The sequence below is a fragment of the Watersipora subatra genome, chromosome 5 (genome assembly GCF_963576615.1).
Source record: "Watersipora subatra chromosome 5, tzWatSuba1.1, whole genome shotgun sequence".
NCBI lineage: Eukaryota > Metazoa > Bryozoa > Gymnolaemata > Cheilostomatida > Watersiporidae > Watersipora > Watersipora subatra.
The window spans coordinates 31,160,812-31,180,639 of record NC_088712.1 but is presented as its reverse complement, the minus strand read 5'-3'; the positions used below and the strand labels follow the sequence as shown (position 1 = coordinate 31,180,639).

At 35.9% G+C, this 19,828-nt stretch overlaps 1 protein-coding gene and 1 long non-coding RNA gene across 2 annotated transcripts in view; one reads left to right on the top strand and one right to left on the bottom strand.

Moving 5' to 3' along the window:
• Window positions 1–15,419, bottom strand: part of LOC137397620 (xylosyl- and glucuronyltransferase LARGE2s-like) — a 74,407-nt gene extending 58,988 nt beyond the window's left edge. Inside the window, exon 1 of the mRNA XM_068083913.1 lies at window positions 15,286–15,419. The gene's annotated coding sequence lies outside the window, so the exon portion shown is untranslated. The remainder of the gene's footprint in view (window positions 1–15,285) is intronic.
• A 158-nt stretch (window positions 15,420–15,577) lies between these two features.
• Window positions 15,578–19,068, top strand: LOC137396942 (uncharacterized). Its single transcript, XR_010978670.1, has 4 exons — window positions 15,578–15,637; window positions 17,110–17,226; window positions 17,940–18,032; window positions 18,893–19,068. It is a non-coding gene; the product is annotated as an uncharacterized lncRNA (long non-coding RNA).
• The last annotated feature ends 760 nt before the right edge of the window (window positions 19,069–19,828 follow it).

Here is a 19,828-nt window from a genome sequence, read left to right as displayed (position 1 = left end):
CAATGCAGATACGTGAGCAAAGAAGAGAACAAGCCAAGGGCAACCTATCTAGTCTGAAGACATCAGTTTGTCATCAAGCCGTCGTACCAGGTGTCCTTGACTTATCAGAAATGAGTGATCACATGATTATTGTTTGTTTTCAATAGTGTAAACATTAAGTGAATGCTGTAAAATGATTAGATAGGTGTGCAGAAGAGAGCTTGGGCTCATGGCAATATTAAATTTTCAATCCAGTTGAGATCTGCTACGACATCGCAAGTGGCGACATCTCAAACGATGCTTCCCTGACACATCAATAGACATTGAAGTAATTCTGACTGCAAAAAACCTTTCCGATTCTATAGGGAAGGAAAACACACTGTTTACTGTATTGAAGCTGGGACAGAATGTGAGTTTAAAACGGCGTAAAATAGATTCACTGAAGACATCAAATACTTGATAAGCCTTATAACATGTAGTTACAGTCTCCCAACAGTAGCAGGTGAGCTAAAGTGACCACAATCATCCATTTGAATCTTTCGATATACTCACGTCTATTGCTGAGTTTTTGTCATGTTTTCAAGTTGTCACAGCCATCCTAGTCAGTCGTTGTTAATGATAACAGGTGTCTAGTGAATAGCTCAGCGATAGCTGCTTATCTACCATATACATATAGACTGTTGTCAGCACTAGCTGACACTGTCATCAGTATAGCCTCACACTTGGGGTGAAAATTTTGATTGTCTGAAGAATCTGATTGTTTTTAAACAGCAAATATAATTACTAAAAGAATTCATCTGCTGCAAGACATGAAATGAGTTGATTGGTCCAAGTCAGGTTTCGCTATATCTACTTTAAATCATCGTAAACATATGGTCCAAGTATTTACGACAAAAACTTTACGCAGAGTGTGGGAGAGACATGCTTAAAACGTTCAGTTATTATCGACAACTACAAAAACAAAAAATTCATTAAAATAGACTCAAGGCCAGTTCATACTATATCGCCGCTTGTCAGCGTTTCCCTTAAGGTGTAAACACACTAGGCGATTTTATCGCGAGCGTCATGAGGAGGGCGGAGATATCGCTAGCGTGTGCATAAACACACTTGAGCGATTCACTAGCAAGCGATATAATGGGCACGCCCACAAACTGCCAATAAAATTTCGTATCATTAGTTTCTTCGGAGTTGTTAATAAATTTAGGTCAGTCAATATGGCGCCGTCTAGGCGACAACATAAACAACTTACGCATTTGTTATTGAACCTATCTCACTTTCACGGATTGTACACTGCCTACACTACAAGGAGACATAAGAAAAACAATTATTGCATTTTTAACTGTAATATTTTTCACTATTTTTATGCAGATTTTATTTTGTAGTGGTTTTTTATGTTTAGGCCTAATGTATTAAATATTTACTGTTCTCAAGATGGTCAACCTGCGCAACGATTGACTCCAAAGGTTGGTTTTCAACTTGGATTTTTTGCAATTTTTGTTTGTTATGGTGCACATGACTAGGAGTGCTATTATTAAATTTATGAACAATTCAGTGCTCGTTCTGAAGATGTTTCAATATTAACAAAATAGCAAATTGTCGCTGATGTACGTTGGTGAACATCGATAAGAAATAATTACCCGCCATAAAATTGCATTCTGGTAAAATCCAACCAATCGAAATGCATCTCGCTAGCGATAAAGTTGTGCAGAGAAAGTCTAACGTTATCGCTCTGGATGAGCACGCTGGGTGAATTCTAGCGCAGATTAGCGCTACGCAGCGCGATATCGCTCTAAATATCGCCTAGTGTGTTTATACCTTTATGCATGCAACATCGATTACCCTAGGACACTTATATTTCGCTAGTATTTAGTTTCGTGAGTAGCTCACAGAGTAAAATTTCGAAGCAACTTAATTTCGCAGCTCTGATGAGTGCGAAAATATAGTGATGTGAAAATAAATGCAGTGGAACAAACATAATTATATTCCTCAGGTCCGGTTCACCGATAAAAAATTCAATTTGCGACTAGTTTGTAATTGTGAACCGCAGGTAGAATGGTGTGGGCAAGGTCGATAATGCAATTTGATCGCTTGCTGCCATTTGTTTCTTGGACTATCAACAGGCCAGTTTTCACTGGGGCAGCTGGCCGGCTGAGCCGCCCCAACTTTTTGGGAATTTTTTTACGGTAAGTACAGTCCAACTCGGATAACTCGCCCTCAGATAAAATGTAACATTTCATCTCAAACACAAGGTCAACTCAAACGGATTTGTTTGGTCAGTTCCAACGCAATGATAAATTCCTTCAGATAACTCGACCTCAACATCCTTCATTTGAAAAGTTATTTGCCCAACGGCCATGGACGCGGTTTTTATCGCTGTAGAATGTCACTTCATTCCAAGCCATAGAGACAAACATCAACTTCTAGTAGTTCTTAGGCATCATTATTATCATCATCAGAGGCAAAATATTTTTGTTAACGACTTTTATAAAGGTTTGCAAAAGATTCAGTTTTATCAATCACCTGCTTGGCCGTGTCCCATCGAAAGCGTAAAAGCCTCCGAATGAAGTTAAAATAAAATCCGCAAAATTGATCTTTGTTAAAACGCTCAAAAGGAAAAGATGTTTTTTTTTCTGAGCGTATTAACTGCAGTCATGTTATGCCTATTTTAATTTAAAAACGTCTCGTCAGTCACATCACTTAAAACAAAACAAATCTAAAAAAATTACAAGTTATTGAAGAGGTGTCAGTGGTGAATCCAAACCTTTTCAGAGCCATGCTGCTTGTGTAGTACTGCGAGTGTCAGTGCATGTGTCTTATTTTCTTTCAACACACGGTGCTCACTGCATTGATTGATGTCCCCAGCAAACGATAACGCTAACTAATGCATGTGCATTGACATCAAATTCCTATCATTATAAACCATTCCTAATGGGAAAATAATCCTAAATAATTGCAAAATAATAACGTAATAAATTTCGACAGTCAAATTATTTTGTCGGTTTATACTTTAACGATGCTATAGTGGTCGTTAAAACGTTAAAATAAATGTCGTTATAAAATTCAATTATACAGTATCAATGAACAAAGCTATTTAGTTTCGCTTTTTCGCTCGTTTGTTATGATAGTTTAGTTTCGCACATGAAACTTTCGCGAGAGGATGACACCACGAAAACGCGAAAGTTAGATGCCGCGAATACATAAGTGTCCTAGGGTATGTGAACCGTGAATGGATGGCATCGATGAAGCATCGGAAATGTGATGCTTATCTCCCTAACTTGATTATCTCATCTCATGTTAAGCTGTTATATTTTATTGCCTTATTGGAAGACCAGCCTGCTGAACACCCTTTGAACTTCATAATCCATGATTTTGAATTGAACAATCTGACACCCTGAGACAGAAGTGTCACATTACACTGACTCACTGAGATGACAGAGTAAGTAAAGTAGATGACAGATAACTCATCTCATAATTTTCTGTAAAAATGTTTCAATCAATAGCTTCAAAGAATTCTGGCTCAGTATAAAATCTATAAATGGGATGACATAACTTTGACTGCTAGTGTAAAGTGTGTGTTTTCATCATGTGGACTGGTTCGCAGCAAGTTGAGAAATCATCTCGGTGTGATGAAAGCTGGCAAGCTGGTGTTCGTTTACAAATACCTAAACTAGACAAGAGTAGGACATTAGAACATGCTTGACTATCATCGTGTGTATTTACTATTTGCACTATTTTGTTTGCACATTACATTCTTGTCATGATTTCCAATTCAATGTTTGATGAATATTTTTATATTTACAAATATTATTATTATACTAGGCCTACAATAAATCAAGTCTGGTATTAAACATTGCTGACTAGCCCCATACAACTTAATTGAACCTATAAAATACATCGATCACAATGTAAACACCATACAAGTTCAACCTAGCTTCAAACTCTTTTCAAAATGGTCATTTGTTTAAAAAATATCATAAATATCAAAAATATAATGATATATATATATATCAGCGATATGATTTTTTTTAAACATCGATATTTTTGCCAACCCTGCCAGTTAGCTGCTATGCAATTAAATCCAGAGCTTCAGTCGGGCCTGAACTAAGGATAGTGTTGCATGACACTGCTCGATGGTCGAGTGAAATTTTTATTTGTAATAAAAACAAACTATCAAATCGTTGATAGTCGAAAGGAAAACTCAAAACAAGGTTATTGCCATAGAAAATGAGCTAAAGAGCATCGACCAGCAAAGCCTAATGTTTATTATCAGAATAGCTCATGTCCTTCACATTACTAGTTGAAAATAAACTGGAAACCCAACTCATTCGAAGCCTTTTATTTACACTGTGTTTCTATAACTTATTTGATACCCATGTGGTGTTGTGCATTACTTTGATACCCATGTGGGGTTGTGCATTACTTTGCAATCTAGCGTTTCAATGAACACCTGTACACTACTCATTCACTATGTTTCCATGATGCGCAGTGCTTCAATGCAGCCCCCTCCGAAGTCGAGGGGATTGAACGTTTACATGCTGCGCAGTGGTTTTCAGCAGATTAGCCAGAGAAGAGAAATTGTATAAATCAAATCTCTGGATGGATACATGGAATCGATCATGGATTTCGAACGTCAGAAACGGTCTTTTTATGCTTTTGTCGTCATTATACTTTTATTTACAAGACACATTCACAATTTTTTTACAAACCTTAACACAGTTTTTAGCAATAATATATTTTAATAAATATTTATTTAAGTAATAAATTATTTAAATGTTACTTTAGGACTTGCCACCTATTTTTCGAAAATTGTTGGTATCGATAGCAAAGTCCAGGATAGTAATCACTTCATCATCCTCGTAGGAGCAGACCATAATTAAATATAAGTGAAAGAAGATCTGAAGAATAGAAAACGAGATTAGCAGGATAACTTTTGTACTAGTTTATGACGCTCGAAGAATCTGTCTCCATGGCATGAGAGCTATGCGCAGCGACTGCCCAATTGCTGTTTCCTTGCTGTGAATTTGCGCTGGCTTCGCACGGATCAGTGCGCAGTGATTTCAGTGCGAAGACGCCGTTTCCATGATTCGGAGAGTGCGCAACTCCGAAGTACTGGGCATCATGGAAACAGTGATTTAAAGCCAGCCTTGATCCAATAGGTAAAGTATTAGCCTAATTAATGACTCTGTAAATAGCTATGCAGTCCTGTCACTCCAAAGCCGTGGTCACACGATGGCCAAACCGACTTGGGTTTGGTTCGGAGGTTGTTTCGGTTCGGCTAAGCCACATGTCACACGGCATCCGAAGTCACTTCACTTCCTAGATACCATATGCATGGAGACAGGACACCGTTTCATTGGTAGTTTTTATGTATTTGAGCTAAATGTTTCTATTGTAAACAAAAAATTGTGAGGAACAACTATTAATTATAATTACGTAGCAATTTCATCAGAACATCATTCAGCTGCTCAAAACAAATCACTTGATACAAACATTTTTCCAACCTTTCCCATCAACAAAACTAAATTTTTTGTTAACATATGAATGTTTTTCTATGCTGAGTACATAATAAACAAAAACAGTATTTATCATAGTACTGTGGCTTATGCATAAATAAATCAGTCAACGATTCTTCATCGGGATGAGTATGACACATTACCTCTATTCTACACGAAAAGAAAACCACACCCATTCTCTTACATTTATGTAAAACCTAAATGCAACATCTTACATTTATGCAACACAATCACAAGCTACATTGTGCCTGAGTAAAGCCCGACGAAATCCTTTTACAATATATCATCATATTTACCAACGAATTCCATATAGTTTTGTGCTCTCATTTCATTCCAAATGAAGGACCAAATATTGTAAATGACGCCATATTTTTTATGTAGCCCGGGTGAGCCTTGTCGTAAATTTCTTCATGTTGTTTAATTAACGCAATAAAAAGATCGTCCCATTTCTTTTTTAACTTTGCTCACACACGTAAGGAAAAATGTGACGTGTGCTCGCTAGAATTTTAACCAGCCAATAAGAGCAGGGGTTTGGCCACGAAATTTCGAGCAAGACCGAAATGGTTCGTTTCAGCCAGAAATGTCTAGTCGACCAGACCGGTTGCTAGTTGACCAGACCAGTTGCTAATCGACCCGACCGGTTGATAGTCGACCAGATCGGTTGCTAGTCGACCAGACCGGTTGCTAGTCGACCAGACCGGTTGATAGTCGACCAGACCGGTTGATAGTCGACCAGACCGGTTGATAGTCGACCAGACCGGTTGATAGTCGACCAGACCGGTTGACAGTCGACCAGACTGGTTGATAGTCGACCAGACCGGTTGATAGTTGACCAGACCGGTTGATAGTCGACCAGACCGGTTGATAGTCAACCAGACCGGTTGCTAGTCGACCAGACCGGTTGCTAGTCGACCAGACCGGTTGATAGTTGACCAGACCGGTTGATAGTCAACCAGACCGGTTGCTAGTCGACCAGACCGGTTGATAGTCGACTAGACCGGTTGATAGTTGACCAGTCCGGTTGATAGTCAACTAGACCGGTTGATAGTAGACCAGACCGGTTGATAGTCGACCAGACCGGTTGATAGTCGACCAGACCGGTTGATAGTCGACCAGACCGGTTGATAGTCGACCAGACCGGTTGACAGTAGACCAGACTGGTTGACAGTCGACCAGACTGGTTGATAGTCGACCAGACCGGTTGATAGTTGACCAGACCGGTTGATAGTCAACCAGACCGGTTGATAGTCAACCAGACCGGTTGAAAGTCGACCAGACCGGTTGATTGTCGACCAGACCGGTTGATAGTCGACCAGACCAGTATTCTTATGTTATTATCCTTTACCAGAGATACCTATATTGCAAATACAGTTACCGTAAAACCTCAAATTGAACGCCATGGCGCTTTATTTTTCAACCTTTCTTTTATGGTGACGGTCAATTGGAGGCGGCGTTCAAATAGAGACTGGCGGTGTGTTTTTCAAATGGATCGTCAGAATTTTCGGAAGGCAAATTTAGCACTACTACGGGCGAAACGAATGTCGCCTAGATTTTGCTCTTTTTTGGTGGAGCGATATTAAACCTTTTGGATGCAATAAATCTGCTAACTTGCCTTTTACTTGTCAAAGATATCTTAATAAATTTATGTGCATCGATAAACTGAGAAATATCTCTAATAGTTGATAGCTATTGCTTTTAATTGACTTGCGATGATATTATTGCCTGTGTTCTTCTTTGCAATTTATTTGAGTTTTCAATTTTTATTTCCTCCTAAAATTGAAGACATATTTTTATTTTATATCTGTATTTGACATTGTTGAATAAAAGCTCATTGCACGCTTTGATATGTTTTCTACAATTTGCAGCCACAACTAGCTTTCTATGTGCAATAGAAGTGGAGTTATGAGCATCGATCCATCGTAAGCCGATTTAGTATAGCTGCAAGGACGCTATTAATTAAATAACACGCTACAAATCTGTATATTAATAAACTAGAAATTTCCCTGTTATACAGCAAACGACCAAAGTGATATTGGAAAAAAGAAACGGTACTGCTGGTTGAGAAATGCAATATTAGCAGTCAAATGGCACTGCAGTGCAATAGGATAACTGCAATGGTAGATGCAATGGTAGCTGTAATGTACTGGGTGTTATTATGTACAACAAACAGCAATTATGAAAGGAAAAGATTATATGTTTATATCTCTTCCTTGCAATAGGAGAAACACAATATTACAAATAAAATGGCAAGCTGCTGTGTAATATAAACAGTTTGAAAGTTGGTTGTGTTGAATGTAGAATGGTTTTGATAGTGATCTGCAACAGAAAGCGAGCATCAGCATTCACGCGTCTGGAAGTTTTTCTGCAAACTGGAGCAAAATAAAAAAATGTTCTCGTCATGAAGGGGCATTGTAGTTCAGCCTTAGCTTGTACATAAGATGTAAAGAATTTTGGCTAACGTTCTAAATAATTTAATGAAAGCTTCGGTAATTGGACAAAAAAACGTAGGCTGATAAACTGTTTACCACAATTTCATACCTGTAAATCGGTTTACGCCTCAAACAGTCTACGTTTATTACAGAAACCTGCGGATAAATAAATTTGAATGATTATTCTTATAATTAAATCTTATAATAATTTTATAAAATCAAATAATTATTCTTATAATTAAATACTTTTGGAAGATATTAAAAACGGAAAGATATTAGTAACCTTCAGCAATTGGACAATGCCATAGACTGGTGAAATGTGCACGTTTTTCTCGTGAAATGCGCGCGACTTGATGGTTCTACTCTCGGTCGCACGGCTTTATCGGCGTTTTGTTGGCCGGTCTTAATTTTGAATAAAATAGGCTTATCAGGTTTTAATAGCAATTTTAGGCCAAATTAATCTGTCTAGTTATGTATTATCCGATCAGATGGGTAAGGTTCAGGATTTTGTCTACAAATTGCAAAAACTTGGTAACATATGTAAATAGGTTTATATGTGTTTTGTATCATTACTATACTTAAACGACTCCATTGAAAAATGGTTAAATTTGTTGATGAGATTTCGGTACAAGGGTTTACGACGGTGTTGATGAATAATTTTCGTGAGCTGTGTGCACATATGCATTTGTCATAAAGCTCCCAAACAATCGCTTCGCTCGCGTTCGGTCGTGAGATTATGATATAATAATGATAAATAATGATAGATGATACAAATATTTATATATATATGAACAAGTGACATGAACGAATCAAGAAATGTTACATGCAGAAACAAAAATTAAGGTTATAACACCAAAATATTTCCATCGTTTGCTCGGATAGCTGCCTTCTGATTGTTGCTTTCGATGGAACAAACATCTTCTAGTTTTCCAATACCTTCCAGAATACCTTCTGACTTCAACTCTTCTTTTGCACTGCTGAACTAGTCGCTATTAGCATCCAAATATTTTTAGAATAGCTTTCACGCACTGCATTTAGCAAGAACGCAAAGCGTAAAAGTTTGCTAAGTAAACGTAACCTTTCGTCCAAAACTTGCGAACCGGATTTTGTCCGCAAGTCCTTCAAAGTATTAGGACCGCGTTAAACAAGAAACTATTAGTAGGAGACAGTAGTTATTTCTATGGCGTTGCTTTCAAAGTTCATCTACCATCGTAAACTTAAACCGTTTTTGTTATATGTACACGTACTTCGAAGAAGCACGACCGCGTTAAACAAGGAACCACTATTAGCTTGAGACAGTAATTATTTCTATAGCGTTGCTTTGAAGGTTAATCTATCATCGTATTATTTAAGCCGTTTTTATATGTAGCCTTCTTAGAAGTAGAAAGACTGCATTAAACATTAAACAGAGAACTAATACTAGCCTGAGATCATTATTGATTATTTCTATGGAGTCGCTTTCCAAGTTTTAATGAAAAAACAACTAAAAGCTTTAGAATTGAATAACGAGAGAATTAATTGTTATTGATATAAATTATAAATGATTTGTTATTAATATTATTTTGTGGACACTTTTCTACAGATCAGTTGATATTACGGGTTCATAAAGATCAAATAATGTCAGAGTGGTGGTCAAATGGAGGTGGTGTTCAATTGGAGAGTGGCGGTCTATTTTTTAACCCTTCTCTCAGGGTGGCGGTCAATTGGAGGCTGCGTTCAAATAGAGGCGGCGTTCAATCAGAGGTTTTACGGTATATTGCAGTTATTGCTTGGGTTCAACAAAGAAACAAATAAGTACTGACTCCACTGTACAAGCATCGCGACTAAGATTTAAAATCTTGATAGAGCTATTTTTAGAAAAGCATACGAAAGAACAGACAAAGTCAGTACATATAGAAATGACAACTTGTGTTTTTGGATATTCATTTGGCAAAAAACATTTCAATGCAGCGTAAAATGAATAACCTAGAAGTACTTGCCTTAGCTGTTATTACGGCTGTAACCTCTACACGCCTTATGATATGCGCCACCTACGATATTCAAAACATTGTATGAAAACGCACAGATTTCTTGCAAACAAACGCCGGCTTGTCGAGATTGGAAGGCAAAGCTGAAATAACAATGGATAGTAGGCAAGCTGGCAATTAACAATTCTGTGTGAAGTACAATGGTGACAAGTTAACTGCATCCAAGTACAAACAAACAAAGGAAGGAATCTCTCATCACAAAAAGCAGGGGCTATAAACTCCATTGTTTGGCACCATCTCGATAACTGACTCTGAGTTAGGAACATGAACAGGTACAAAGGATTCGAATGAGGCGCTTTTCAACATAACAAATCTTTTTAAAAGAATCAAGTCAGCTTTTGCCAAAGAATGGATTGACTCTTGACTTGAAAACCAATTTTAGGCACTGTGCATGCATTGCATATATACACAAAGACTACCGCATGCAATGCTCTTTGCAGGCCCTATTCTCTGGGGCGGCTGGCTGGCTGAGCCGCCCCAACTATTTAGGAATTTTCCGCAGCTAAGTACAGTCAAACTCGGATAACTCGCCCTCGGATAAAATGTAACATTTCATCTCGAACACGAGGTTAAATCGAACGGATTTGTTTGGTCCATTCCCACGCAATGATAAATTGCTTCAGATAACTCGACCTCAACATCATTTACTCGAACAGTTATTTGCCCAACGGTTATGGAGACAGTTTTTATGACTGTAGAATATCACTTTATTCCAAGCAATAGAGACAAACATCAACTTCTAGTAGTTCTTAGGCGTCATTATTATCATCAGCGACAAAATATTCTTATTAACAACTTTTATAAAGGTTTGCAAAATGTCAAGTTTTACCAAACATCCGCTTGGCCATGGCCCATCGAAAGCGTGGAAATCTCCGGATGAACTTAAAATAAAATCGGCAAAATTGATCCTGGTTAAAACGCTCAATAGAAAATGATGTCTTTTTCTTAGCGTTTTAACTGCAGTCAAGGTTTGCCTATTTTAATCTAAAAACGTCCCTGCAGTCACATCACCTAAAACAAAACAAATCTCAAAAAATAGAAAAATATTGATACTTTCCAATAAAAAATTTTAAAACTTCATATGAGAAGCCCGGCTGAGGCCCTACATGAGAGAACCCTGTTGGGGGGGGCTTACACCACCCCCTCCTCTTTGTACCGAGCAACCACAATGAAGCCAACTATTGAAATTAGGTACAGTACAGTAAGTAGGGCATAAAAAAGAACCATAGTTTCAATAGAAGACTATGCCAAGGTTCTAAGGCTAGGTATGTGAAAACAAAAGAATACATAAATTTCACTACTACATTATTCATGACAGCAAGACCTTGAAAATTATGCATGCATAGGGCTAAAAGAGAGGCCCTATTCATTTGTAGTAAATGAATGAGAAGGGCGAAGAGCAACCATATAGCTGATTATGTGGGTATTATTTCTGGTCTAGCTTGGAGAGCAATTAGGTACCTGATTCATTAGTGTATATGAATTATATTCCCCCCTTTCCTGTTGCACCTCCTATTTCTGTTCACGAAAAATTAGATTTACGATGAAATTTACATAGATTTTGATCTTGAAAATCAAGAAAAATTTTGTTTGAATTAAACAGTCGTAATCATCACACGTAGAAACAGTTCATAACAGACTTATAAATACACAGTATACATACTCAGTATGCAGTATACATATGCAATATACATACACAGTATGCAATATACATACACAGTATGCAATATACATACACAGTATGCAGTTTACATACACAGTATGCAGTATACATACACAGTATGCAGTATACATACACAGTATGCAATATACATACACAGTATGCAATATACATACACAGTATGCAATATACATACACAGTATGCAGTATACATACACAGTATGCAGTATACATACACAGTATGCAGTATACATACACAGTATGCAGTATACATACACAGTATACATACACAGTATGCAGTATACATACACAGTATGCAGTTTACATACATGCATACTGTATGCATACACAGTATGCAGTATACATACACAGAATACATACACAGTAGTGTATATGTATACAGTATGCATACACAGTATGCAGTATACATACACACAGAATACATTCACAGTATAAAGTATACATAGACAGTATACATACACAGTAGTGTATATGTATACAGTATGCATACACAGTGTACATATATACAGTACAGGTGAAATAATAAAATGAATCTAGTACTAGACAATGTGCTGATGACCTGAAAAGAGATTAGTTGTTAGTCACTGATGGCAATAATAAAATGAGTGTATGTCTCATGTGTACAATTAAGGCATGCAACAATAAAAAAGCAAACAGCGGATGTGATACTTCATCCGCTGTTTGCTTTTTGGACAGTCGTATGTTCTGATGGACGCTCGTTTCTAGTAAAATACTTTCAGAGCAACACAACAATCATTGCATGATGTTATCGCTACAAGCGAATCGAGCTGCACAAAAACTGAGCAGAAGTTAGTTTATAGAGATAGTTGGAATATGGGATTTGTTTAGATTAGGAACTATCATACCCTAGGACACTTATATTTCGCTAGTATTTAGTTTCGTGAGTAGCATAGAGAGTAAAATTTCGCTGCAACTTAATTTCGCAGCTCTGATAAGTGCGAAAATATAGTGATGTGAAAATAAATGCAGTGGAACGAACATAATTAGATTCCTCAGGTCCAGTTCACTGGTAAGAAAAAAAATTTCAATTTGGGACCAGTTTGTAATTGTGAACCGCAGGTAGAATTGTGTGGGCGATATCGACGATGCAATTTGATCGCTTGCTGTCATTTGTTTCTTGGACTATCAATGAACAAAGCTATCTAATTTCGCGTTTTCGCTCGTTCGTTATGGTAGTTTAGTTTCGCTCATGAAGTTTTCGCGAGAGGATGAAAAGGTGAAAGTTAGATGAGGCGAATACACAAGTGTCCTAGGGTAGTTGTGTTGCTGTACACAGAAAACACTAGCAATTAAACCAGCTTTGAAGGACCAGGTGCTATTGTTACACTAGCTGATGATATTACAAATACTGAGCGGAGAAAAGGCAAATATGTCCGCGCATTTACAGTATTGCATGCTGATGAGACTTTCTTTTGTTTGACAAGAATAACATTAAAGAGTCACAGGATTACCATAAATGGCCCAGAACGAGACAATAAGAGGCACCAAGGAGATGAGATATCATCTCATAACAAAGGTGAGGAGCAACAACAAGCCACATAGCATGAACTCCTTTAGAAACCACCACACTGGATCGGGAGATTGAAAAACGCGTGACTATCAAAAAAGTCATCTCATGAAATAAATACATATACTGTATATGATCTGTATGTCTGATTATTTTCAGACAGAAATATAAGGTTGCAGTTCTATTAATGCCGGCCAGACTGACATGAATGTGTGTACAAATCCCACTTTTTCCTCTCTATTGGTTGTAACGTAAATCCTTAGGGTTTGAGACAACTTGTTATACATCTATTCTACGTGTGTAAGGTAAGAACTCATGACTAATGCATCTATTATAAATGACGCAATTCACAGTTACAGCTTGGATGAAGGGAATTAGCCACTCGCTGATGTCAGCCATAAACCTAATATGTTTTATTAATAATTATAATGGGAATGCGTATTAATGGTAGCTAAAGAAATAAGATTGAGAATGCAGCTGCTGCTATGGCAGGCCTCTGAGTAATCAAACAGCAGTTGCTCTCTGTAGTCTATTATAGCCAACTGCACAAACACAGACCACGATTACTCTCCTGAGCTTATTTAGTCGTATTCAATTACCTTTCCTCAAAATATCCTGTTCTAAGGTTATAATCTTACAGAATCTATGAGTTCTATAAACGCCTGAGAAGACACAAATCATGGTGCTTAATTTAGTTCAAATCACGCTAGGTGAGAAATCGGAAACAATAGATTTAATTGCGAATACAAAAAATTGAAAAGACATCAATTTTCCATTTGTTATTGTAGTTATATGTAGTAAAGTATTAAAGATCGTTTCGTAGTATTTCGTTTCAAAATAATAACTATTCCACCAGTATATTGATACGAATAGATTATAGTCCGAACCTCAACGGGTTTGAAGCTCGACGAGTTTGTATATCGACAACGGTTGGTCCAATCTTTTATTAATATTATAATTATTATATTTTTGCATTATTATATTATTTATGAATGTTTATAGCCTTACAGTCTATAGTCTTATTATTACTTTGTGTTCATTTATTTTCTCTATTTCCTCTCTTGAGCAGTTTATTTACAATTTTGGTATCACCATTATGATGATGATTATGCAAAGGCATGCTATCAATTTAAAACTCGTTTAGCTTAGGCCTATATACTTCATCAGATAACCACTGGAGGCTATTTCTAGTTTGTGGGAGTAAAGTTTTTTCTATCATCGTGATATTGATGGTGTACAGTGCAGCATAAATTGTCGATATTCAGACTAACCTTTGTCTAGATTCGGACCAACCTCTGTCGAGATTGGGACTTGTCTAGGTTCAGACTTGTCAATGTTGGAACTGTTTCCCGTAAGAATAATACTCATTGGCTAAGATTTCTTAGCAGAAAATTTATACTGTATATTCTTGTATAAAGCATTACCAATAGGCCAGAAGGCAGTAATAAGTCTTAAACTACCAAACACCGTTTAAACCAATCTAGAGAATGTTCCAGAATGGTTGAATGTCCTATTCAAGAATAGATGAAAAAGGTATAAGAAGACGTTTTACAATCATACAAAAGTTTAAACGGATAATAACAGAATTTGTCACATACTAGTCTATTTAGAGACAATTTGTTTGTTATTGTCATGCACTTAAAAGCATAGTTTAAAAGTTCAAGTTTTAACAAGTGTATAAAGGAACTACTTGAAAAGCCACAATATGTAGGCCTATGACTTATTCTAAAGGTTGCCTCGAAGGTTCTACTTAAAACTTAATTATATGTTAACTTTTTTATAGTGCTTCTATTCAGAGAAAACAATGTAAAATGTTTAGCGAAATCTCTAAAAATTACTGTTACGATCATTTTAGTATTTTATATTACATGTTCACCCACAAGTAGAAGTTGCAAAATACAAATGGTTTGGTGTTAACTCAATACCTCATCAAGTGAAAAACTCATTAAATTACTGAACATGTTCACACTAGACGTCATCACTTACAACATATTTCTAAAGGAAAGGATAGAAATATTTAAAACTATTGAGCTCACATTTGGATTATAATTGAGCATGGTACAACCAAAATAATCCAAAAGTTGCATTAATTAACGCATTGTTAATATTCCGCCCATACTTTACTTACCAGAAACAGAAAATATTTGCTTGCGAGGCTTCAATACACAAGGTTGGTCGATAAGACAGCCTTTCTATTTCAGTACAAGACACTGACCAAATGGTATTGGCGACTAGATAATTAATATCCTTCAAAAGTAGTCAATACCAACATGTTAGTTCAACTAGCAAATAATATGGGTTCCAGAGATTACGCCTAAAAGAGGATTTGGCTACAAAATGTTTCGCCTATAAGAAAGTTCGGCACCGAGAGGTTTCGTCTGCATGGCTGGTAAGTTACGTCTACACTTCCTGGAGAATACGTCTACAGTTATGGAGCTGGCGCCTACTATTGATCGTGGAGGAGAAAACGGGAAAAAATGGTAAAAAATAATGCAAAAGTTCATTTAACATTTCATTTAACATTGATTACTAAATATACTACCGACAAAAGTCATCTATCAATCAAAACGAAAATCGTGGAATTATAAAAACAATTTATTATCTCCGATCCCTACCACTGCTACTATTACTACTGGTGGCTCTTCGGTGTAGAATGTATTTGATATATGTAAACTATGACATTGATTTGAGATTGGCTGTTTGTTTCTTTTTTGTGAACAGCTTATTGCAATGCTTACATTACGTCATACTTGATGCAATGAATTTGTGTTAGACTATGTACATGAACTATTCAGTTGCGTTTTGGATTTGAATAAAAGTGATCTGTTGCTTACTGAATATTTGATAAACATACCACACTCGGAACCACCAAAACGCTAACATGTGTGCTTAAAATCTCAAAGCTTTGGTAGATGCTTCGAGTCTGATAAGATTATCACTACCTTAGGGTGAGAGTACCATTTGTGGTAGGCCTACTAAAAATTATTATTTATTGATAGTTTATAATTATTAATAGTCTGCAACTCACGGTGAACTAGTATTAATAAATCGATATTTTTACTTTGGTGTGTTTGCCTATAGTAACTTAATAGTAAAACGAGTGTAGGTAAATGAATGAACCTAAACAATATAATTATCTGCGAATAAATAACAAAAAAATACATTGTTGTTTTATAGCTAAATTATTTCATTCTTCTGGTCACTTTTAATGTTTTTACTGTCTTATGCATTGCTAATATATACATAGTAGTATTAATAGTATATCAAAGATACATAGCTTTGGTATATATATATATTATTTAGTAATTTTATTATTTTGTGTTGCAGGCAAGGTTGATTGATCAAAAGGTTGAGTCATGAATTAAAACTTTGTTGTGCTTGGGGTGACTATTCATAATAAAAATAGGTAACATTACATTAAAAATTTTTTCTTTTGAGCAGGACAATTAGTCTAAAACTGCAAAGTATGAAAAGCCAACACCATGTAGCAGGCTGTACGCTACCATTTTACAATGTAGGCCTACATGTATGTAGCATTGTACGCAACATCTAAATTACAAGTCCCAGGTAGCGAATGGGACCAATGTCAGTATTGGTATATTGATATTTTGTTCTGATCAATAAGTCAATATCACCACCCAGAATTTTACTAAAAACATTATGACAAAGTTTAACTCATCTGTCTTTCAAGGTTTCAAAATAATTAATTTCTCATAGTTGAAGAAAACTAGCTCTGCCTTTTTGTCTATACAAAATCTCAGTGCAGCGTTTCGAGTTCACTTTAGTAAACTAATATCCTTTGTAAGGTAAGGGTCCCAAACCATGCAGCCATACTCAGGCCCAGGTCTAACTAGTGAAGTAGCAGCTATCTTTCTTTCTATTGCTTTTCAAGCATGCCGATTAATTGCTCTTCCTTGGATTCAATTTTAAAAATATTTTGATTAAATTTCAGATCATTCTGCAACTCTACCACAAAATAAGGATTAGAAGTCACACTTTGAAGATGGTGATCACATAAGATGAAAAGATTATTTGTATCCATCGGCAAAGAGGACTTGCCAGAGTGATGGTAATACTTTTGTGGATTAAATTTCATGTGCCAAATTTTGGCTCAAGATTCAAGAGAGCATAAATCTTGTTGCAGCATGGTGGCTTTGTCTTGTGTAACTAGACCATCATCAGTAAAATGTCTACAAAAATGAAAATTAATGGTGTCCACAAAGTAGTTAATAAAAAATAAAAACACAAAAATTATGTTGAATATCTGTGATTAGGCTATATTTACCAAGATGTGTGCTTATGTAAGAATAAACAGAATGAACAATGTGCTCCAACAGCTTATAACAAATGCTACTCTAGGACACAGGTCTATAGTTAACTAGATCATGCTTAGAACCCTTTTTATATACTGGTACAACCTTGGCACATTTCCAGCCTAATGAGAGTCTTGCAGTTTTTATGGAGACAGTTTTTAAACAAAAATCAAACAAAATACATGTAGTTGTTACCAACAAGCTGACTACACACTTTCGGCTCGAGGTCCTTAAGTCACTTTCATCGTAATCTCTCCACAGTTTCATATGCTTTCCCTGAACCATTGCAGACGATTTTCTCACTCTTTTTTTAATTTTTTAGGAGAAATAAGCTTTACATTAATCGCTGTCATATTCTATTTTTTATACAGTTCGGCGATTATTCTCTAAAAATTTGGGGCACCATTTCTGAATGCTCTGTGATTAAACTGTCAGTACCAACCTTTCACATCATTGTTCGTTCTTGTAGGCCTCATGAACTGGGACCATGAACTGGGTGGCCTTGTAGTTGATATGATCCAGGTAGACCTGATTTTCTGGCACAGGTGTGGTTGTAGCCCCAGTAAGTAATGATCTGCAAACATTAAGCATTTCCATTAAATTGATTAACTGCTGTTTTGAACAAAAAGTGAGGTATAAGAACGCATATGTGAAATTCTAAAAGATGACACTCACTACCCTCTCAATATGAATACGTGGTCTTTGGAAGCTTCTTTCTGCCAGAAAACTGTCTATTAAACTTTCTAGGCCATCTGATTTTCCCACATGCGCCCTGCATTATCATTGGTTAATCATTTTGACATAAATATGGTATTCTTTGTAATTTGGAGTCGTTTCACCCGTGTGGGCGCAAATTCAAGCTTGCAGCTACTCGATGCTTTTAAAAGTTGCTGTATCAAGTCCAAGTACAGGCATATAGAAAACTAGTCAAGTACATGTACATATAGATATTACTGCTTAAATGTTCCAGGAAATAATGCCTCCAACCAAAAGTGGTTGTACCATAGAGATTAATAAAACAAAATTGATACATTTGAAATTGATTGAGTCGAAGCCATGGTATGCAGTTGAGCCACATCAAATGTTTTATATTGACCATGACTACATCTATTTTGTTGTGTTAGTAAATTGACAATTTGCATCTGCAATTTATTGCTGATGCAAATTATTTCTTTCTCTTCATTGGTTTTACCTAAAGATTATGTGCAAATAACCATTAATTCTATGTTATGTACATTATGACAGATTTTTTCTCATCGTCAAAACTCATTGATTACCTAAATCAGTACACTTCTAGTTTGTAGATACTTGCAGTTATTTTGTCAAGTCTGGTGCTAGTGAAACTTTCTATATAATTCTACTATAGAAATTTGATCTGAAATCTACCGATTAAACTGCTACGTTCTGTTTTATACCTCTCAGAGATATCGTGATGGCTGCTATGTGCTCTATTTTGCTCCACCGGTGACAGTACGTTGTCAATGAGAGGTGCAGCTGTGGCAATCATTCCAATGACAGGTGACTCTGCTAGACGTATGAGTATACAATCTTTCATTCTGCAGTATAAAATTATATTGTTAATGCGGGTGATTGGCATACGAAACAAAAAGCTTGGCGTTATAATTACAGCGCCATAAATATTTGTTATAAATTCAACGATTTATAACAAATATTTAAATTTGTTATAAATTTTTGAATCTGTAACAAATATAAATATATTTGTGTATTTATATTTATTATAAATATATAAATAGCATTTTATATTTATTTGACATAATATTTTGTTTTATATAATATTTTATATTTAAAAATTATAAATATATTTATATTTGTTAAGTATAACTATATTTCATTTTGCATTGGTAAATATTAAACATAAATAAAATTTATTTATACTCAAATAAAAAGTTTATAAACTCAAACATTTTTAATGATCTAAACCATGTATTCTCAACAACATAAAATGGCTACTCTAATCAAGCATCACCCATGACAGTGCTGGTGTATGAGTGCCTGGTAATTTTATTCCTTTAGCATCGGTCTATAGCTATTAATATTATTAGAGCATTACACAACTTGCAGAAAAATAGTGACAACTGTGGGCCTGCCTTTCTCTGTTATGCGAAATCAACAGAAGTCATCTGCTTGTGTTTACTCATCAATCTTCATTGCATGTCATCTTCATCTAAACTGCGTCATCAACACATCCTTAGATTGCGGTTGCAAATAATAAACTTCATCGCATGATTTCTCGTAGATTTCTGTAGATGAATTGTCAATACCAAATTTCAACAAAATACAACAGATTTTTATTTGAGTTATTATGTATATGTTATTATCAGTTTATGCTTCATTTTT